At 42.4% G+C, this 23,722-nt stretch overlaps 1 protein-coding gene across 7 annotated transcripts in view; it reads left to right on the top strand.

Moving 5' to 3' along the window:
• beta-Spec (spectrin beta chain) overlaps positions 1-23,722 on the top strand; it is a 237,795-nt gene that overhangs the window by 33,406 nt on the left and 180,667 nt on the right. For all 7 annotated transcript variants that reach the window (XM_071585459.1, XM_071585453.1, XM_071585458.1 and 4 more), the window contains exon 2: positions 6,645-6,684. The gene's annotated coding sequence lies outside the window, so the exon portion shown is untranslated. The remainder of the gene's footprint in view (positions 1-6,644; positions 6,685-23,722) is intronic.

Here is a 23,722-nt window from a genome sequence, read left to right as displayed (position 1 = left end):
GCTCAAGGAGGCGCCCGACCCTCGTTCCTGTCGCTGTCTCTCCCGCTCTCACCTTTGTTTGCGATCCGTGGATCGTCAAGAGCGGAGAGGCGGCGAATCGATCTCTCCTCGGAGCAGCCCGGAATCCTTCCTCTCTCTCTCCTCCCTCGTCGAAAGCGATCCGAGGCGAGGTGGCATTTCGGAGGTCGCGATCCTCCTCCCTTGTCCACTGCGCATTTGCTCTGCGCTTCCAATTGTCACGTTTATCGTGTTCTGGGTGGAGGACGTGTGGGAAAAGGGATCTCTCTCCCTTTTCCCTCCTTCCTTCCTTCCTGTTCTCCTCGCCTGCACGCAAGCACGCCTCGCCTTTCTTCGAACGTCTCTCAACCCTCCAGAGGGACCTAAAAATCCGAAACCGTTCGAAGGCAGGGGGAATGGATGAGGTTACGGTCGGGTTGGTTCCCTAGTCTCCGATTTACTTGTTTGCAGAACCTAAATTTGGTCGACGGGAAAGCGCGGGGGGGAATTGTTTTGAGGGGTTATATTGTTTTTAAAATGTGGTGATGTTGGCGAAGTAATCAGGACGCCAATTATGAGCTCAGTGCATTGGAGAAAACGGCGACCGTAATGGAAACAATTTTTTTTAAGAGGGTAGGTTCGGAAGGGAGAATTTCCAGGGGGAGGGCACTTCCACACTTGCTGAATTGTCGTGGATACGTGGGTGAATGCATTGTCCTCTTTTGAAATTTAAACTTAATTTCTTCGCATTTTTCTGTTCCAAAATGTACTCCGAAACCATGGTTTTCTCTAGCTACCGAATAGGATCACTTCTAAGATCTTAATTTCTTTTATGCATTTCTTTTATGCGATGAGCAGAATAGAGGTTGTTATTACATTTTTCCGATGACCATTTTAGGCCGTGGATTATTGATTTTCCTTCCTTGTTGATTAAACTACCTCAAACGTGGGCGATACAGATATTAACTAGAATTGGATAAAAATGGGTCGTCCAGACAGATAGCATCTCGTCTAAAACTTGATGCGGATTACGGCATTGGTACTAAGAGTATGTCTGCCTTCCATGCATCGATATTTAAAATGTAATAACAACGCCTGAGTCAGTTGGGGAAAACCAGGGCATAAAAAAATAAATGTGCCGGCAAACATTATCCACTCTCATCTCTGGCGCCAGTCTCTACCGACCCTACAGCTCCCCGCACCCCGGCGTCGCACGCTACGGCGGCCGAAAGTGAGACGACCAAATAACCTCCCCCCCGAGGTCGAAAGATCGAATTCCACTTTTGGCTTTGTCGCTATATATATGAACCGAGTCTTTTCAAGGGTCATTATTGAGCTAGGATCGGGTCTTCTGAATGGTGAGACCACACACGTTCTTTGAATACCCGTGCTCGACGCGTTATTATTGGAACGGAAGCCTATTATCCATAAGGCCCTGGTTGAGACTGCACCAATCTTCAATGAGCACCCTTACGTGCATACATGCATGGTACAATGCTAGCTACCGCTAGGGTGTGTGCCAGGTGGTGATTGCACACGCGACTGCTTTTGATGGTTAATTCTTCCCCCCCCCCCTATCGCTGTCGGATAACATTGTTCTGATCCCTTGTTGTTCGTGGGAAAAATGACATCTTAAATCTATGTATTTTATACTTATTCTCTTTTAATTTTATTTACATGATCTCTCCTTCCTTAGTACGATGGGGCTAGTAATACATTTTCAGTACCATCGCCAAATAGACATCCTTCCAATTTGTGCAAGAGATTTCATCCATAAATTAACCTTCGCTCCATGAGTGGTATCCAACCTAGATCCTCTAATAATTTTGATGCACTGCTCAGTTTATATTAACAGTTTAATGAATCTAGCTCATCTACGTTGCGCGCGATCTAATTCGGCAATCAATCCAACATCTTGAGGATCCCATTTAGTAGCAGCATATTCTACATGAAGTCTAACTACCGAAAGATAACGTTGTTCTTTAACCCTTTCCTCGAATTTCTCCAATACTTTTCTATTATCTCCAACACTCTTCTATTTCCCCATCACCCTTGAGATACTCGTAGAAAGGGGAAATTAACGCGTTCCTGGTCACTTAATTAGGTCAACGAAGATGTAGCGAAATACCCTGGCTAGTCCTTTTACAAGTTCATCTTTGGCATATTTTCGCATTAATTCTGTCCCGCCTACCAGGATATATGTAATGAAAGACTAAAGAAAGACTTGATATACCCTCGAAGAATAAATTAAACTTCCCTCTCAGCATTGTCGTCTTACTTAGTCCTCCAATCATTTCCTTCGTTATCAATTACTCGGACCGTTCATTCATAGAAATGTGTCGGAAACGGATGTGGTGATTTATAAAAATTGGGTTCCATAATTTTTATAATTTTTTCCGGTGAAAAAGCCTTTTTTACTTGTTCGGTCTCCACGTTGCTCTTTTCCATGATTACCACTTCTCAGGCATTTAAATTCCTCCCTGCAATTTTTTTTATATGCTCACTGATCAAGCTTCTTTCTACAACATCTTCCTTGTGACCTAATTTTAACTTGCTGAGATCTCGCAGTGCGTAGCTTATGACTGAGATTGGGTCTCGGTATGGTGTCTATGGCATCTAAGGTATGGGTTGAAACTATCCCGAAACCAATACATGTGGTAGTCTCGTTAAATTTACGAAATTTGGGGAAGCGTATTAGTTTGAGAATTAATCCACCATAGCCATGCCGCAACATTATGCAGGGATTCTCACACTCCGATTTGAGCGCCGGCCTGGCCCGTAGCCAGGAAGAAGGTGATCGCCCACCGTCACCCCTTCGCAAAAGGACCCCAACGCGTCGTAAATGAATTTTTTCTAGTAATGTGAAACCATAAGCTCTTTTCGCGACATGTCAATTACCCTGTAATACTCTGTAGTGATCTGTGCAAAATTGATTCGTCCCTTCCTTCTGTGGGTCCTGTTGCTAGCCAACTAGACAACTCTCCACCGGACTCTATGTAATCTTTAGTTTGGTACGTGCATATTTTTCGATAATTGGTTCTTGACATCATCCTCCGTTACTTGGAAGAGAAGGAAATGTGTTCCAATTTTGCTTGCCTAGATGTTTCGAGGAGAGAGGCAGAATCGATTACCGGCGTCATTTGAAGTAACGGCAGTTGCGGAAGTAATGTGAAATATCCTTGAATATTTGTATTTACGTCATTGATGCCATATAGTTTATGTAAACAATGAACACAGTAATCAACCTGAAGGTTGGTTTTGTGGGTGACGGTAGAGTTCACCCAGTATTAAGCCCGACGGAGTGTGAAATTCACACACCAGGGAAGGGGGGGGGCAGTTTCTTTCCCTGTGCTGGTTATGGTTTTTCCAGGAAGATCTTGTGCCCAAAAAATCACACAACTTGGGTGGAGCTGAGAGTGCCAAGAGAGGCGTACCTGGGAATCGAACCCGGGCCCTCCGATCAGTAGTCCAACGCTCTACTCCTAGACTATCGCGACTCGCATATCGATCGTGGAATGTTTTCAGTCGATCGCTTTCACACTAGGAATTTTTTATTTTGAAAAAAATTATTTATATTTGTTTGGATATATTATTCAATCTGGAACTTCACTTGTTTACTCCAATGAAAGGGCAAAAGTAAAATCGTGAATTATTTTTGTCGTGGTCAATCCAAATTTTTTTCACGACTGACAAAGTCGATCTTAACCAAAGTCAAGTTGACCACCCCTGATATGCACGATAAGCGACTTAGGTAACTCCGCCGCATGAATGACGGCCCGGTCCTCATCATGCTGTGTCAATTGATAAGATCATGATTTCTCGGATCCTTCACAACACATTAGCAGTGACATCCTAAGGATGTAATTTTCACATTCCTTCGAAAGACCAAGGCACGACCCTTTACTCCGCATTTTTAGAACATTTTAGTTTCGCTCTGACCTTGGTGGTAGGTATGCCGAGTACGGCGTTCAGTTTACTCCACCTCCCTATAGACAACCTTTCGCGTGACCTCTCACTTCAATCTCTTAAAGGGTACCTTAATCTACCGCTACTCTCTTTTTCTTCCTCTCTCGTCTTTGCTCTCTTACGAGCCTTCTCTCTCTTTGTTTACTTCTTCTCGGGCGCGAATGGCTGGGTTGAAGTAGGATTAATGTCACCCACGTCGATACTTCCGATGCCCAGTGGCTTTTTCTCGTAGGCGAATCGAAAGGAATATTTCCAGTCCTCACTAATGTTTTCTTTCCTTGCGTCTTGGCATGTATGTATGTACTCGTATATGGATAGTATTCTCTGCAGAGATGTTTATGTTCTACTTCAATTATAAAATTATTCTTGGTAAGGAGGGAACACTTGGACGTTTTAAGGAAAAACCGTCTCGATCTCAGTGAAGCTCACCTCTCGCTAATTGTTAAACCCTATGGTGTTTGAAATTCACTCCTCGTTTTACGTGGGCCAGTTCATTTTACTTTGCCGCCTCTGATTTTTTAGTACGGGCCCTGAAAATGTGTGTGATTTGTGAACAACCAAGTTGTGTGATTTTTCTGATTTTCGGAAAATCCCTCGGCTTGGTTTAAGCTAATGCCGTCCAGATTCACCCAGGTTTGAGCATGGAGAACACTTGGCCACTGACCCTCCGGTCAGTGGCCAAGTGTTCTCTCCCAGTAACCTTCGTCTACGAACTGGCCGCACAGAATATTTTTCAGAGCATACGTGCCGCATGAGGAAAGTTCTAGTAAATATGGATGTTGTTTCGTTCCCATGTAATATATTATTACGTTGGATATTGCATAAAGTAATAAAGAAACGAACGCTTTTGTAATCGCATTGTCAAAAATTATTATGATTACAAATTATTAGAATTACCGAAAAATTACGAAATTATATGATATATCGTTTTTTGTAAACCGACATCAGCGGTTGCGGGACGAATAGAAAGCAATTGCGGGCCCCAGGTTGTCCAACCACTAAGCCATCACCCTCAATTTCATGAATGTATCAGCAATATTCCGATGAGAGACATTTGGAGGAAATAAAACGTCCAATACTTTTCAATCCGACTGTCTCTCTCATAGTATTTTGTTTATTTGTAAAACCGGCACACCGGTAAATATAAATAAAGGTTAATGTGTACGTCATTTTGTAATCCGTTAGTTTGCCCATCATTATTTGGATAGGATTATTTTTGGGATGGATGGCATTTTTTCGAAATCCGACGCCGAGGTCGCATGTCAAACCTTCGAGACTGATTGGTCTGTATTATTTCTCTTCTTGCTTGGGCACTCCGTGGGAAGCGCCCAAAGTTTAGTAGCCAGTTCGTGTCGACTGGCGGGAGTTTACCCAAACCCTGGAGCTGACCTTGAGACAGTAAAAAAACACCCCCTTGTGCCTTTGGAGGCTTAGTTGACGACGACGCTTGCTTTCCCCCCCTCAACCTTCCATCACATCTGGAAGTCCTACCTACTCCCCTATTGACCCACCCTTCCCGAATGGCCCAGATGACCCAGGTCTCCTCGCATAATAGCTGCTGCAGTGCATTCTGTGCTTAAAAAAAAACAAAATTGGTTATCGAAACGGTGACAAATTAACAGTGTGTCACAAAAGTTCATCCTGTACCTCGAGAATTTAAAAAGCTAAATCTAGATTCTACCTTAATCCCCTTCTGTTATTAGAATTGAAAGGGCTGAAACATATTATTATGTGTAGTTTACTGTTACTAAGTAGGTTTGTAAGGCCTCGGAGACTATTAATTATCCACGAGGACTTCCGAGCCACCTTTAAAACAATCACAGCTTGGTCTTCTGTGCGTAGTTTTATTCATTCAGCTCCTCCTTTTCAATTTCCAAAACCCGAATTCAGTGAACAATGCCCCTTTCATTTTCTCCATTTTCCCCGCTTATCTAAAATCCACCCTTCTACCATAGTCTTCCGCTCTCATTGTCTCTTTCATTAACTTTGTCCTTCAGCCTCCTTCGAATGTACTCCACCTGCTTCATTTCTTTCCCGACCCCACCAAACACCTATTCGTATGTCTTTCCCCTTATCCAAACTTATTCTCACCGTATTTCTCCCGTTTATGTCGTTAACCTATCCATGCCTCAATCGTACTTTTGCCATTGCGATTCATCACCTAATTCCTTTTTCTTTGTACCTACTTTGCCAGTTTTTGTAATGATGTAGGATTGTGATTTGCATTGATATGAAGCGGAAACGATACTGCATTCACTTAGAAAAACTAAGAAAGAACGAATTCTGATAAAATAGGATCACATGTTGGCCTTATCTTAAAATACCCTCTCTGCCAGAAGTATAAAATCCGAATGTACGTATTCAGTTTGCGAAGATTATGATGCTTACGTATAGCCGTATAGTAAACCGTGGACCCATTAGTGATCGTGTCTCTTTGTTGTGCTGCATTGCACTAAAATACCCTCTGACACTAAGGGGTTTGTGTTATTTTTTGTTCCTCTAGTACATAGTTCCTAATCCATTCAGAAAAATATGATGACCCACACAATTATTAATTTGAAGAGGATGCTATCTCTTAGTTTATGTATATTTTTCTTTTCGTTGCAGTTTTTTAAACTTAGCATGTTGGAAGTTCTCTCGCTATTTTAAAAATAATTAAACGACACAAATTCTCTTTTCAGGACCATCTCCTTCCGGGTGAGCAGCCTTGGCCCTTTCGAGGTACCGTATTTAAATACCAAATCAACCTATTTTTAACAACTTCCAGACTTGAGTTTATGGGTGCATGGTTTGGAATATCCTGGCTTTACTGAGCCACTTCCCTGCATATTCTATGTTTGGCGACGGTTTTCGTATTCGTTTTCGTACCCCCTCGAGAGTCACCCACTCTCGAAAATCCATCTCCCAGCGGGTTGGGTGTTGTGAGGCGAGTGTTGCTGGCGAGGCATGCTCGTGAGTGGGGAGAATGGCTTCCATTACTTAGAGGAAACAATGTAAGATGTGCAAGGTTGTTTGTGGAAATAGCGGTAATACAACCCCGTATCTAGCATAACTACATGCCCGCAGACGAATGCTTTTGGTGTACAAAGCATGTGTACGTGTATGTATGACGTTTCGGTTTTCTCGTGCTAACTTCCTGATGTCCGAGTTATCTTAGGGCTGAAATTTCACCACAGGGTGTTGGGAAATCAAAGACGTCTTGCGCTTTTTTGTTCTCTTTTGTTGTACTAGTACTGTGATACTTTTTAGAAGAAAGTTTATTTAGCAATTTAGCGTAGGTTACTTATAATATTTGAAATGGTGTATAACTTGCAGGTGCACTCTCTAAAGATAAATGAAAGCATTATAAAGTACTACACAGTTCTTTTTGTATTAATATTTCTTTGTAATTTTTTCATCGCAGTGATAGTATACTTTCATTTGTCCGTCTTGATGTTGCTGGCTGGAAGAACTTACTCGTGTTTGCTAATGTAGATATGCTATAGAATTGGAACACATGACCATGCCAAGGGGAGGCGTTATGGATCTATGAAAGAGGGCATACAGTTGAATTGCAATAGTTAAAAAAAATCAGCGGAAATTAATTTGCTCAAACAAGGTAATTTGTGTATCCATACGAAATTTTAAATATGTATAATTTTTTCTTTGCGTGCGTCATTAGTTTCAGCGTGTGTAGATATCAGATTTGTATTTCAGTTTTTTGAAAGTACCGTTTTGACGTATCCTGTAATGAACGTATGCTTTGCACATGGAATTATAATGAGGCCACGAAGCTGCTCAAGCAAGGAGCGAATCTGGTAATTAGCGAGACGCAATTGAAGGGGTGGACGACGGTACGTCTTCTCACGTCGCTGAGCACTCGACTGTCGGCTGTCGGTAACGATGGTGGATCCGTGTAAACGTTGGGAAGTTTCACCCTGCTCGTCATTTTCCGGTGGTCCTGTTGAGGGTGTTTTATTTGAGTTTCCGTGCTCGCGATGAGCGTGGGTTGGAACACGGGGGGAGGGGGTGGGGATGTTGAAGTTCACGGAGAAGGATCATTCGCGGAATATTTGACCCTCGTATTCCAAAATATGCACACTCGTATTACTTACGTACTACACGTATTACACGGACTTAACTGACAGTAGTTTGTACTTATTGTACATGTAACTACATGTATCATTGATGTGTTATGCATGAACATATAAAAATTAATTTATTGCTCTTTTCAACAGTGTTACCTTTTTGAAAGTTTAAACTATTAACTAAAGATGAAATATCAAATCGATGAAAAGAGTGTCGATTAGGATCGAGAGCATGCTACAGCGAAGGAACTCATTACAATGGGTCAAGTTTAATGCAATAAACACTGGCGCAAATGTACGGACTTGTTCTTCCTTTGTGCGTGCGATGTCCCTTGATGAACTCCGGATTTCAGATGAAAAATTTCGGGGTTGCAACTGTTTATTCAGTAGTGATTTCGAATGAGAGAGTCCGAGAGGTGTCCCTTTCATATTCGATTCCATCATCGACTGCTCACTGAAAGCTTGTCTGACTAATTTAAATACTATGGACTTCTCTCTTCCATTGGCATTTTTTTGGTATTATATGTTAGGTAGCATATTTGGATTTTTTATGTCGACGCCATTGTTATGGATGGCCGCTTATGTTTCACAGATGGTATAGTAAACGTTGGGGTTAGCAGTGCTAACGTTAGATTTGCAGTTGCACCGATTAAATTTCTTAAAATCGTCTCGTTTCCAGATCTCCTTCCTTCAAATGCTCGCTCGTCACGATGTCGCAATCATTTTTATCTCATGCGGATGCCAGCGAGGGGCGCGTCGCCCGCGTCTTCTTCCTCTTCCTCCTCCTATATGCACCCCCTTCCGCAATCCCTCTCCTGTCGATCCGCGAAAATGTGAGAAACAAACAAAAAACTCGCGCCGTCGAGCAGTCGTCGTCGCCTCTACTTATCTCCGACCCTCCCTCCCCCCTGATTACCCTCGACACCTCGCGGGGAGAGTAAGTATAAAATCACGTAGTACGTGTTACCGCGTAAATTGCACAATTAGGTTGCGGGTTGGAAACCGAACTCTCCTCCTCGCGACGTGCGCTCTGAGCTAGGTCACCGGCCGGGCGCCGATTGGTCGGCCGCGGTTCCCGTTCTCCCGAAGGAGGTCCCCGGCTGACTCTACCTACCCCCTCTCTCCCTCCCGCGACCCCTTCCCCCACTCGTGCTCCTCTTCCACCCCATGAGCCCCCTCTCCTCATCCTCCACCTCCTCTCCTCTCTCCCCTCCTTCCGCTCCGCCTCCCTCCCTCCCTCCGCAAAAGACCCTTTATTGATCCGGCCTCGTAATCCAGACCGAATGCCTTGCTCTGCTCGCCCCTCCCTCCCTCCCGCACCCTCAACCCTCCACACTTCCCCCCTCCCGCACCCTTTTCTCCTCATCCTCCCTCCGTCCCCTTGCACATATTCTCAGGCACACACGCCCCTCTCGGCCCCTCCCCCGCCTGTACCTGCCCCATACACTCCTCCTCCCCCCTCTCACACCCTCGTACCGTTTCCTCCCTCCGCGCTCCGCCGCAGTCACATCTCTCTCTCTCTCTCTCCCCCTTTGGCCCAGTTTCTGTTGCTCCCTTTCGGCAGAGCCCCCGCCGTTTGCACCCCTCTCCCCTTCCCCTCCGCACACTTAATTTCACCCCCCCGCCACCCGCCCTCTCCCTGCCGTCAAAATTAACGCCCACCTCCCCACTTTCCTCTCTTGCCCTACTCCCTGGTATATCTCCTCTCTCTCTCTCATCACTCTCCCCGGAGTGATGCCTCCTTTCCCCCCTCTAGTAAGTCTCCCTTCTCATCCTCTCTCTCAATCTCTCACTCTTCCTCATCCGTCGTCCCATTGTTCCGATGACTATTTCTGTTCCCACTCAGCACTTCACTTTCCCTATCCCCGGCGCGGCGGCGTTAACTAGGATTATTTCATTTTTTCTCCTCCCCCCTCCGTCTAGGTGTGTAGTGGAGGTAGGGAGGGGATGGGCTTTCCGTGGCGTTTCGGCTGTTTTGCTGTAGAACTCTCCGGCCTGCACTAATGAATATTTTGGTCAGGATAATCTGCATTTAATGCCCTCTTGATTCTTTGAATCATCCACTTAGCGCGGACGCGACCTTTTTTTTCTTCAAATGAGATTCCTGCGGCGTTAAAACGTTTGCTCTGCGAGTCGTTATGTATTTCGTCGCGAAATTGCCCTTTTCGTTTCGTTTCTGCATTTGAATATTAAAAAATAGTTTCGAGAATCTCTCGCCGCTGCATTTGGAAAGTTGGAGAAAAACAGCGTCGGGGTTTGTGAGTGTTTCACGGAAAGTTTATTTTCCGCTGTTGGAATTGTATGTAACTTATTGTTGTATTGACGAAACTATAGGTCTGTAAGAAGCTCATTTTTCATTAGCGACCGTAGGAATAAAATAAATTTTGAGGTTAACTAAAATTAATCGATGAATGCCGGGTATATCGAACAATATCGATAACATCGGGGGATCCTGAGCACTCGATAGTAATATCGTAATGGCGGCCTTATCGTCGTATCGACTGCATCATCCATGTCGTTATTTGTAATAATATCCACCATAATTATCCACCATATTATATCGTAACCTTATTATTATCTCTATAGACTCTGAAAAATGTCGACAAGTCGTCATATTGTTCCATCGAATAGCCTAATTGAAAGTCATTTATGTACTATTTATACTCTTGGCCCTATTATATCGGCACCTTAGAGTTAGAGTCATATAGACTTATTAGATATGAAAAATATCGACACGATATATTGTACGATCGAAGTGCTTTATGAAGGGTATCTATGTACGTTTTGTACTCAAAGGTTTATTTTTGATGAAAGTAATGGTTTGCTAATATAGTAGGGGAATATTTCGCGAATATAATCTTAACGAGATACAGTGAGTGTCAATTTTGTGGGCACTCACGTTCTCTCTTCATCCGTCGGTCATTCATTTCGTAGTGTATTTGGCCACAAAGCACACGTCGTAGCTCGGATTGTTAGCGTGGTATTTTAAGCCTTTTTAACGCTGAAAATCCGTGGCTGGCGCCTGAATGCCGTGGCGCCTGGTGCGGTCGCTTCACTGCACAGCGGAGAGCCTTAGGAAGTGTTCCAAGTTCATCACTCAACTCCAGCGCTGACAGACCGTGTGGAATTTTATTTTGCAGAGGTTTATGAATTGTTGCACTGCATATTAGGGGTCGTCGGTATCCTCCTATGCACACTAATCCACCCTTTCAACTTTCCCTTCTCCTCGCCATCCTGAATCATTTATTTTTTATTTCGATCGCATTGCTTCATGGGATACGCGCACGTAGGCTATCGGTTTACTCAACGAATCTTGTCGTTAAGACGTGGTTCTGCCGATGTAAAAACCAATGCTTGATCGTCGTTCATCTCCTGAAGTGAATATTTTTTTTATACTAGCGATGATTTTCAGAATATTCCATGAAAAATCAGCTAAAATGTTAGCCAACATAATTTCCATAAAATCAAGTATCCCTTTCGTTGGTGACAACGTTAATGCCTATTTTTAGGAAGGTTTTATTTCCATTCAAGTGACACTGAATTTACCAATGGATTGCATGCACTTATCTCGATTGTTGTCATGCCTCCTGAGCTGCTACGTTCGTAGGGTGCATACGTACATGGACGTTTTCACATATGCGGGCGGTGCACAGTTCATTCGTCCAATCAGAGGAAGGAAGTCGAACTGCACTCATGCATTGAAATCCTTTCCCCTGATTGGATGACGTGCGGCGCACACTGCCCACATTCATGAAGTATTTTATTTACCTTTAGCCGCAAGGTCTCTGTCTGTCCTCATACCTAGCCTTCTGTCTCTCCCTACTCGTTTTGTAGTCTCAATCTCTAGTGGATTCCTACAGGCGAACCGCCGGGAAAAGTCGAGGGAGTGCTGTCGTCCTTTGGGATTCATGACATCGCCGAGGATTTTCTTTCGCCCTTGGGAAATTTTCTGTTGAGTTAGGGATTTTCTATTCGCTTCCATTTTATTTCACAGTAGGTGTACGGTGGAAGAAAGGCACAATCTGCATGAAGCGAAAATCTGTGAAAATTTAGATACTACGAGTTTTTAGATACTCGTATATCTGAATTTCACTGTATAGTGATCACGGTTTTTCTCAAGTAAGTCCATGAGAAATCTGCGAGACTGCGAACGTAAATTATTTCGGGAAATGTTTCCTAAGCGGAGACTTTTTCTTTTTGTATGTGAAAGGCAAGAGAATATTTACAAAGCATCACTTCAAATGCTCTGGGTTTGCTCTTCGGGCGTTTAGAGGGCGGAGTGATTGAAATGCGTTCAAAAATAGTTATCTGTTTTTCAAATTTTTTTGTAAAACATTCCTTTAACCCTATGGAGGATAGGAAGCATGCCTATTCTAATAATTTTAAATGATCTAGTACTATTCCTTGTTTTGCAATGCGTGCTGTATTTTGCGGTAGCAGTAGGAGGTTGGCACCCGCGCATTGAGAAATCTTCGATATCTTGATACAACACATTGAGAACTCGTGCTTTGTGTTTTATTTATCAGGGGTATCCGTGTCGCTCCCGATCGCCAGTCAAAACGTTAACGAGCTCTTCAAGGTAAAATGTTATTTGGCCGCTCACCAAGGTGCACGACTGCTTGAAATAGTCTTGCGGGTGACTTATGAATAAGACTGTACTGTATGACGTTTAGGAATTTATTTTACCTCACCAAAAATGAAGGCCCTTCTCGGGATTTGTGCAGTGCTACGTAATTTGTTATTAAGTTGAACGCAAAATATATCCCCGCCACCACAAAATGTTGGAGGATTTTCAGATCGACTGCGCATACGTACATGCTTCCCCTCCTACCTCTTCAGTTATCTCTGAATGGAGTCGGAATTTCAGGATATTTACTCTGGAGAAATTAAATTTAATATACAAATCTTCATCTCGTAGTACTAGCAGTTGTGAAAGATGTCCTGTTGAGGAAGCTTAAGTTTATTTTATGATTTGGTAATTTTAATGGTTGAATTTAGTAATCCATTCTCATCGCTAGTATCTCGTGAATTGATTTCATCCAATCAAGGAAAAGCGGAAATTAATGGTGTCGGTTTTGGGAGAACTCGAGGAAACATTGATTCAAGATTGCATGTATTTTGGTTGATTACATTAATGTTGTCTAGCCTTATAAATATTAAATAATTTTTTTTTTAAGTTCTTGGTGCAACAAAGTTACAACGTTCTTTGTTTTAAGTTTCTAAGTCCTCAATGTTTATTCTTAGCAGGAGCTGTAGCTTTGTGTTATTATTTCAAATTATCCCGCGATCAGGTGGAGCATCACGTTATCCGGATTAATTCTGAGTGCAACATTGATTTTATCCAGTGCAATTGACCTCCTACCGCCAAAAATGTACGGTTTGTACTGTACTTCTGGGCATGATAGGCGTGAGCAATGTGATTTTTCTATATCCCTATGTTCGTTTGACATAACCCAAGTGTATAAACACTTTTAGGTGATTAGAAATATTTTGGTTGTAGGTGATTTCGATGATAACTAAAATTATATGATTTTTTAAATTTTGAGTAGCATAATTGGTTGCTTGATTAGTCCCCGGTATAATCCATCGTCCGTACGAATTAAGCGCTGTGCAGAGAAAAACTTATACCGTGTGACATAAAGAGTTGTCATTTTGATTCATTGTTTCCATCAGTGACATTTTTCTCCGCTTCTAAATGATGCCCACAAAGCCTCTGGTTCGATCATCCTCAAGCTCCTGTCTTATATCCGTCCTTGGACTGCTTCTTTATTTTCGATGTTGATGTGGTAAAACTCAATCTCCGGCTGTCCCCAATACAACCGCGAAAAGTTTGTTGCGTGAAGTGGTAGCTGGACGCGGTTTGAGCTTGCTCTCTTTCTATAAGCTCTCCGAGGGGGAAAGGTGCTTCTAACTACCCGACTTCGCTATATTGTCTGTGCACGGTGTACAGAGTACGCAAACTAATAGAAGTTTTCCGGAGAGATTTGTTATTTTGTAATTTTTGCGCCGGAAAGTACGAAAGAGGTCTTCATTTTCTTGTTTTCATTCCATGAGTGGTGAGTTTTTAGCTCTCCCATGACAGCCCTGCTTCACTACTCTTCAAACTTAACTCCAGCAATGTAACAAATGCCTTTGAAGACTTATTATCTTATTCAGTCCAATCCAAGAAATGTTATAGTTTGAATTGTATCAGTTTGAAAAATTTTTATACATGTCGCGGCATGCACTAGGCTGTTTATTTATTATTTATTCTCTTATTACCACAGATAACGTTTTATTCTCAATTTCAATTTTGGACCACCCTGCCTAAACCCGGAGCAATTTTAAATGCAGCAAACTCGTGGGGAACTGCATGTTGCACAAGGTAGAAATGATAATCCTACTGTGAATGCGTGCATTCCGCCAGTATTAAGATTTATTTGAAGTTAAACTCTCTTCTCATGTATCAAAACTATCATTCAGGATGATTACTGTGGGTTGTAGTAACGTTTAATTCGCTTAGAGAGATGATTTTTAAATTATATAAAGGATTCCTATATTATAACTTAGATTTAGATACGCTCATGCAGAAGGTAATGCTGTCAACATGGAAATTTATTGAGTTATTAAAATTAATTAATTGAAGCAAATTAACTTGGCAGTCAGATGTGATCCTTGGAAAATTTCACATCGACATATTTTCCACTAATGGAGAGAGAGATATGAGGGATTAGAATGACACGCTCTAGAGAATGCCTGTACTCAGTATTCTAGTCAGTGCAAAAGAAAACTTCATTCATAAATGCGAAGGCTATAATAGCACCAACATGGCGATCAATTTTCCAGTTAAGCGACTAGTTTATAAATAAAGCGCTGCGCTCATTTACCTGGACTTATTTTTGTTTTGTTGCCATGACATGGATTTTTTCAGTCATGAATTAACTCGACCATAGTAAAGCCGCAGAAAAAAATAGCGTGGTTTTTGGTGATGTTTAAATGAACGTGAAATTAACGTAATAGCACCTTATAGGTGCCTTGTATTAGGTAATTGTTGTAAGATTTTGATCTTCGATGTAAGATTGTGGAAGTGTACCTGTGAAGTGGCTTTCTAATACGTAATGCGGCATGTACACGTTGCAACGGTCCTTCTCCTTTGTATATTGTCGTTGATTATCTTAAGACTATAGATACTTCCGTAAAGATTTTATATTTACCAAGGATTTTAGACCAGTGAAGACCGTTGTCGTTGGTACACTTATCCGATACAACATGATCTGCTTTTAGTGTTTTTTAATTTTAGTGTCAAGTGAGGTTTTTCGTTATTTTTTCATAATCCGTACCTGATAAGAATTATGTGAGCGTGGTATATTACTGAAAATTTTCTAAAACATTTCCTTCTTTATCGCTTAGCCGATCTAGCGAAATTTGATGCATTTGAGATATTGGCGGCGTCCGTTCCTTAAGTGTTACTGAAATCGATGTCTGCTTTTCTCGGTGAAAATGTGCCGATTTTCCAAATCGGTAATGGCAATTGGATCACGTGGCGTTGTTTAGTTAGGTGAACACTTGAACATGCCGAGTACGAGGTTAAGCCGTATTCTTGACGCCTTCGGACTCGAGACGAACGTTGAGGACTCTCCTGGAATTCATTTACTTCTCCCTCTGCACAACTCCTTCATTCTCCATTCTCCGCTGCCCCCTCCATCTCCCCAATACATCCTCGTTGATAGCGTCGTCGTGTTTGCAGGTGTCTTCGGCGGTCGCATAGGTTAAAAGTGACATGCATCCTTATTCTCGTGTCTTGACTCCCTTGTCCTTTTCACTGATATAGAACCCCTATCTTGTTCCCTCGATTTTTTCTGATTTGGATTAGCTCATTGATTTACTCGGTGCAAATCTCCTGTTGTAATATGAGCATGAGTGTTACACAGGGAGGTGCGGTCGCTCTCTAGCATGTGACCCCTGCTCGATGTTGTTGCGATGTGGCTAAATGTTGTGGAGCTGGAGCTTCAGCTATGGAAGAAAAGTAATAATTTCTTCGGAAATGTTGGCTCACGCTTCGTAGTTTTTCTTGTAACAATCTCTGGACATGATATCAATAATAGACTCAGGTTACGTCATGTGTGCAGGGTTTAAGAATCTGAAACTAACAGCGCTCGGACCACTGATTGGACGGAAATAAAAATGTGTATATATATATATTGACGATACGTATATATGTATGTATATATAATGGTTGCGTCGGGAGCGCGGATGGTGAATTAGTCTCAAAAATCGCTCACGATGGAAAGAAACCTGTTTCCACTCGTCGCGAAAGTCTCTCCTTCGTCTCGTCTCATCTCACCGGTCGTTCTTCAACCAGAAAAGGGACGACCCGCCCCCGCGCGGCTCGCGTGGTTCCGTCCACCTAATGAACGGCGGCCGATTCGTCTCCGTCCACGTCGTCCTCCCTGCCCAACAACCAACCCTTTGACGTACCGCCCTCGCTGCGCCGCGGCTTCGGTTAGAGCGGAGATTTTTCGTGCGGATTCACGACGGCGATCGAACACCACCCTCGAGCATGCTGTAAAATGATCCGGTCGGATTCATTTAATTGCCTTGTACATATTTTCTTTTTAACATAATTGAGCGGAAGGTGTCTTAATTCCATCGTAAATCATTGGTGCTTAATGTGTGTTCTGCAGAGATGTGCATCATCCACTTTGAATCGCTTATTTTTTTATTGAAGTAATAAGCGTTTCGCATTAAAAGCCAGCGGAACAGCACAATTAAGTTAATAGCATTACGCAGGGTATGTTCCTTCTCTGCTTCTATTTTAATGCCTCCCCTTAAGTGCGTTTTGAAAACAATTTTTGTAAGTGAAAGCAATTATGACCGAGAGGAAATTGGTCGATTTGGGAGTAATTCTTTTAATTAATTTCTATTTATCCTATTTTTATGCATTTTTTTGTTCCTTACCAATGTAATTTAAATAATTTGTCATCAGTCCTTTATAATAGTTTTTAAGAAACGTATTCTGCTTTAGGCGATGTCAAGTCCCGATAGCTATGCATGAAACTTTTAGAAAGAAGATGATATTTTAATAGTAATATTGTAATGCATCTATATTTGTAACTATTTGTGTTTTTCACTGACTAATCGCTAATTAGTACCAGTATACTCTGTATCCATCGAAAGAAATAATATGGAAACGATTTTCATATTTTACCTTATAAGTTGAAGTATGTCATTTTAACCAGAGTAATTAAGCCGAGTAGATTTTTTCACAAATTTATCCTCCTTATATTTTTGTTATCCACTTTGAAGAAAATATTGTTACTTATTTCCTGAAAATAGATATTTACCTTATGCAATCGAGTTGTTTCGCATATCTATATCTACATTCGTGATCTTTCTGTTCCGCAAAAATACGACTTGTATCATCTTTGTCCGAATTACCTGCAGATTAACGTACATCTTCGCCGAAACCACATTGCTGATTTTATGAGAAAATTAACCAACGCTTAATCCCCTATCTGAGAATGGGCGTCCGTAAACCTTTTAAAATTAAACCTAATAAAAACTCCGTAATGGTATCTTGCGCCAAGCTTTGATAAGCCATAAAATAGTAATAGTACCTTGAATTCTTTTGAAAGACGTAGAATTAAACTATTGAACTGGTGAATCAATAAATGGAATAAATCCCTACTCGACTCGCCTCCCCCGAGGTTATCCTAAGGTCTTCAAATAGGGATAGTGATACCTTCAGGGCATCGTGTTGTTTCTGGTAGGTCACTTTCTATTAACAATTCCTTTCTCTCCCTCCCTCTTTCATACCAGCTTCACTGAGTGGAAAACTTACCCCTTTGGGTGTATTAATTCGTTTGATTGCTTGCCACCTGGCGAATATCCGAGACGACACCATTTTGAGTTACGGTTGTGTAATGTTTCTTTAATGCAGTACAATTTTAATTTCAAAATAATTTAAGTGTAAGAGTAGTGAGTATATTATAACATTTTTATGTGTGTTTTGTACCGACTTAAGAAATCACCCAATTCTGTTATAATGCGGTTGTAACCATAATAGAGGAGGACAAATGAGCAGCCTCCGTGAATGGACTATCACGAATCTGCAGACTTTCTGTTTTTTTTTGGCGCAAGTACTTGGATGTGAAGGGTTAAAGTTACCCTAAAAGTTTTGTTGTTGTCTCTGTTGACCACAAAATTTATAACGTACCGTCAGTGTCGTGGTTAGGCATTAAGTGTTGAGTATGTTCCACTATTGTGTATTTGCCAAATGCCTGCTCTTTAAATTACTTGATAGGATCTCTGCAAACCTAGAGTCCAATTTAGTGGTAAAAAATTGTCGAAAAAAAGGCAAGAACTAAATAACTGTCCATCCGCATAAGCCTCCTTTGTTGGAATCCATGAAGAGCTAAGTAGTTAAATTGAGACAATTTTGCCTTTCATTTTCCTTTACCGTTTGGCGTTTCCCGTGATGCAATTCCTCGCCGACCCCGCATGGTCGCGACTCACCTGTTCTGGTGCCATTTGAGGAATCGTTCCCCGAAAAACCGCACACTTTTACGCGGCGCTGCTGTTTTTTCCCATCCTGAAATGACGCGAAGGTTTGGAGCATGCTCCATGGACAGGTCCTGCCAGGACAGCAACGTGAATCATGCCTTATAATTTAAAATCCTAGAGGAAGGCACCGTTTGAACCTGCTGTGTTCGGGAAACCAATTTTGGGAACAACTGCTGCATACCACGCCTGCTCCCGCTGTGTCAGTTGGATATCTGCTTTAAACAGTCCCTTGCGACGTTCCGTCTTTTGGTGATATCGTTTTCTTTAAAAGGTGTCGGCTTCTCCTTCTCTCGGCCTCCCCTTGCGGAACTTCTTCGGACGTGAGGACGTCTCTCGCCTTTGCTTTCTTTTCCCGCCATACCTGGTTCCGATTCCCGCTCTCTTTTTTTCCCCTCTAGTTCAGATCCTCTATCCAACGCTTGCCATTTTGTTCGCCCTTGTCATCGCTCCTTGCATTTATCTTTTTTTTCCCTCTCGCTCTCATGTCGTCTTTTCCGTAAACGTCCGGCTTGACCGCCGTAACCGGCCGACAACCGCTTTCCAAAGCGGGGCTTTTCCCATGGTTTTATTCTGGCCTAGTGAACTATTCGCCAATTTGAGTCTGGCAAAGGTTTTTTCTTAATCGCTCGCAGTATCAGTCCCATTAGGAGGGGTGAAAGTCTACGGCAGAGGGAAGAATGGGAGGAGAGCACCACTGAGTGGCGTGGTAGGGTATGAGGTTAAAGTGACGACATAGGAAGGCCAGTCAGAAATGGTATTAAAATATTCTAGCACTGTAAAAATTGATTGGTAGATGAGAGCATAAATCATTTTAATTAATATTTGTGTGAGTTCCGGTCTAGGAAACTATTTTATTATTGTGATCTGCTCGATTTCATCTTCCCCACCATCCCTATGTTCGTTTTTTGTGTGTGCTCCTATCCCTTTTCCTAATATCTGTACTCATGTGAATGAATATATATATATATATATATATATATATATATAAATATTTTAATAAACTAAATGAATAATATATATATGTATAAACATATATACATGTATATACGTATAATGGTGTGGGTCGCGGTAGTCCAGGGGTTGGACATTAACTACTGACTGGGTTCGATTCTCGGGCTCTCTGGGCACCCTCGACTCCATCCAAGATATGTGATTTTTCGGGTACCAGATCTTCCTGGGAAACCGGCACGTGGAAAGGAACTGGCCCTCCTACCCTAATGTGTGAATTTCACACGCCGTCGGGCTTAGTACTGGGTGAACTCGATTATCACCTACCAAACCGATCTTCGAGTTGATAACTGATATTATATACTATATAATGGATAAGCAGTGTCCAGTTTAGTCGGTGTCTGTGCTTAGGGACTATTCTCGCTTTGGGACCAGATAACATGATACATGATAACAATGATAGTGTGCCACTACGACACTGAGATGTTCTTAAAGTGAGGGAAATGAAATCATATTTTGCCATGCTTCATTTTGTTCTTCTTTCGATTCTGAGTGGATGGAAATGAGACAAAACCTTTTTTTTGTCATATGTATTAATCGGCTAAAGCTCGGGGATGTACTGACGCTGCGTACTGCGAAGCGGTATCTACAAAGGGCTCGATTTGGGAAGGGAAATAAAAGTAAAGGAACATGCCTGGTAATCGATATGATTGCGGCTTCTTTGTGTCGCGACGTGGAGCGCAATACCCCGATGGTTACAGAGTCGCGGAATACGCGATTTTTCAACGTGTCCGGGAGCCAACGAGGGCTCCAGACGATGAAGTTATGTGAAACACGGATGTCTTGGCACGATACCGGCCCGGAGCAGTCGTTGCATTTGCAGAGATGGATGGCAGCGTGACCACAGTCCGAAGGAAATTTGGTAAATTATTAATATTCGGGAAGTTTCGGCGGGGACTGATAAGAGGGCTTTCTTGTTCAATTGTAAGGCTATGAACTTAGTATATGCTCAACCAGTGAGTCGAAGAACGATGAAATGAATTGCCTTTATCAATGGCGTTATAATTTATTTCTCTAATTAATAATTGTGAAACAATTGCAATTTGCCCCGTCGGTAGGTGATTAAAGTACAGTAATATATGCCTTGCTTTACTGCTTAGAATAAAAAGTATAGCGACCAAAGTGTTAACCGTTTTTAGGAAAAGCATTCTTTACTCTTATGTGTTTTTACATTCAAATGATTATTCATGAAACGATATTGTTGTGCGGTATCGTCTGGTTCAAAGTGTTGGTGGGTAGACATTGCCGCATTAATTATTGCAAGGGATAGCAATATTCCCTGCAACTAGCCTACACGCGTTGATGACTAAGTTTAGGGACCTAATATGTAATCACCCTCTTAAAAAATTTAGCATTCTTGTGCCAAATTTTTAAAGATCCGTTGTAATACTCCGAGATTTCTAATCTCCTTGATAATGGTTGTTGGTAAAGCTGAAAATGATATAATTCCATCGGCAAGATTAATCCACCTTCAAGTGTTACTCAAAAGTAGTGTTTGTATTCTTGTTTTGAAATTAGTCTTAAATAAAGGATGTAGAATTCTCTCTTATGGTCTTGTCTTCGTTCTGCCGATCGGCTAATGGTGTGAAAAATAAAAAAATAATCGTGAAATCAATTTACTTTTATTGCAGTCAATGTCTGGAGTCATGTCAAGTTGTTTTAGAAACATGCCCATTGAAACTCTTGGAAATATCAGGGAATTTATACCATCTGGTTTGTCACCGCCATTGTGTTCTCCCGGCATTTTGGGCAGGAATTGCCCGTCGTCAATTTAACTGCATTTTACATGTGGTAGTACAAATGCTAGAGCAATCAAAGGGCACTGTCCTATGCGTATGAAAAGAACGAAATACACGACCAGGAATGTATAGAGCCTGAAGAAAAATGAGGATACTCAAAATCGATTTCGCCAGCCATCCTGAATATCGTCGAGGCTTCCACGTGAATTGTTAAAAAAAATTGTGGTTCCGCTCCATTGAAATTAGGGATTGGTAACTTCTATTTCCTTCATTCTGTTCCAAGAGGGATGGGGAGAAAAGCCACTCTCACATATTGATCGTGCATCATTCCGGCCATGTCTGACTGAGCAGGTTAAACTGCGCGTCCCTAGCTAGGTCTGCATCCCGTGGGCGGTGGGGATATTTTTTTCCATTTGCCTCGGCTGGCCTCATGGCTCTTCCGTCTTGCTCCAGTTCGTTTTACGTCACCGCGTGTTTATATTTCCTATGAGCTCTTCCGTCGCGAGGCGACCATCCACTGGCTCCAAGGCTTTTAGAGCACGAAAAAGGCTTCGTACGAAAATGGCATTCGGCTGAGGAAGGCATGGGGGGAAGGGGGGAAGAGTGACGGGCAGGCCAAGTGTTAAGAGCAGAGGCGTGCTAATAAGGAAAAGTCGAGAGCGGATGAAAAGACGGATGCGCCAGGGAAATCGTGAAACCGCGGGTAACGGCCTCATGCAAAGTTTGGGTGTCATTTACGTCGTGGGTGGATTTATATCATTTGATAGCACCATGGTGCGCAGCAATTCACGGGAGATTTGGAAGATTGAATCTTTTTCGGAGATGTGTGTCCACACTAAGACTTCAGAGCTAGGATATCAATTTGTTTGATTTTCATCTCATCTACGTCAGCGTCCTAGGTTGGTACATCATGAAGTTCCCTGATTGCAGTATTTTCAATTTCTAATCAATTTGAGCACGTATTATTAGTGCCCATAAATTGTGTTGTTATTATAATAAGGGAGGTAAATATTCAATGTAGTATGGTAGGATTTTCTCCCCTGATTTCAAAATGTTAGATTATGGAATTATTTGTTTAAGTAAGGTTCTCTGTTTCATATCACCTTTTCAGGTACTCATACTTTTAAAAGCCGGGAGCACTAATTGTGCGTAAAGGGTTTTAATGGTCGATTCCCACGCTGTGTTCGGTCCATTTGAGACACCGCCAGCCGTAGTTTTTAGAGTTAATTTCGTCATCCTTCGTCTCGTTCAAGTCTTAGCGTAACAACGATGGCACACTCTTTAGCTCAAAATTAGGCTGATAAATATTCAAACTACCTAAGAGTTCCCCGTGCAGTTTAACTTCATAGCTAATGGTATAAAATTCAAGCTTCCCTGGAATTTTTCCAGTTTTGTTTTTAAGTCAGATGTTATCATTTAAACAGTAAATTGAAGCTGTATGAAAAAAATATTTGCGCTTTAATGTCGCGAGATAGGAAGAAATGCGAGAGCACGCTCATGATTCAAGTCTTGGTGCGCTGTAGGGGAGATTATATATGAGTTGCCCGAATCCCTTTCCGTTCTTTACGGCATAGCAAGACAACAGGCTGTTTCTAATATCCCAGGGATACTCGAGCGAAAAAAAAATGAAAATGAAAAAACGCAGATGTTTCCCCCGACCCGTGCGACACGCGAGAGATGGCGTTGGTGTGAGCGCCAGGGAGGATATGAGAACGTTTTAGACTGGAGTATCTCGAGTCGGTGCTCGCGGGGAAGGTGGGTCAATACACATCGATGGTGCTTCAAAAAATAAAAAAAAATAAACTTCACATGGTGTTAGATTCATTTTTGGTATGCAATAGGTCAATAGCTTTTCCTTCCACTCGGGCACTTGGTTCGCCGTGCACTCGAGATACTAGAGAGAAGTGGAGGTGAGGGGGGGGTAGTAGAAATGTGGAATGAATGTTTGTGTCTGCACGCTTGTGTGTGAATGGGTGTGAATACGTGTTTCCATGCAAGCGGCGCTAATTTAACCCCCATGGTTTCGAAGCTCGGGCCGGCCCTGCAGGCCACTTGGATCCGACGTCTGTTTGCTCTGCTCGCTCTTTCCTCTCTCGGGGCGGTGAGGGGAGCGGAATCCTGGGAGGGGGGGACCGCGGGAGGGAGGGGGAGTCGGCAGGGGAGGTAGGCGTGCGGAGGAGAGGGAAAGGGTTGGGGCGAGAGAGGAGAAAGGGATCAATTAAAAGGTTATCATCATTTACATCGCCGCGGTGCGTGGATCCCATGGTCCGTGCGGCTTTCGTTCCCTTTCGATTGCCGTTGTGGTCTTGTGTGTAATGACGGGACGAAAGCTCAGGGGGAGGGAGTGAGTTAGAAGGGGAGTAGCATCTTCGTGCAGTTTTGATTAGGGGTTGTGCTTTGCCG

This window comes from Hetaerina americana, unplaced genomic scaffold (genome assembly GCF_022747635.1).
Source record: "Hetaerina americana unplaced genomic scaffold, ioHetAmer1.1.p SCAF_2, whole genome shotgun sequence".
NCBI lineage: Eukaryota > Metazoa > Arthropoda > Insecta > Odonata > Calopterygidae > Hetaerina > Hetaerina americana.
Note: the sequence above shows the minus strand (reverse complement) of the source record. Positions and strands in the feature narration are given on the sequence as shown.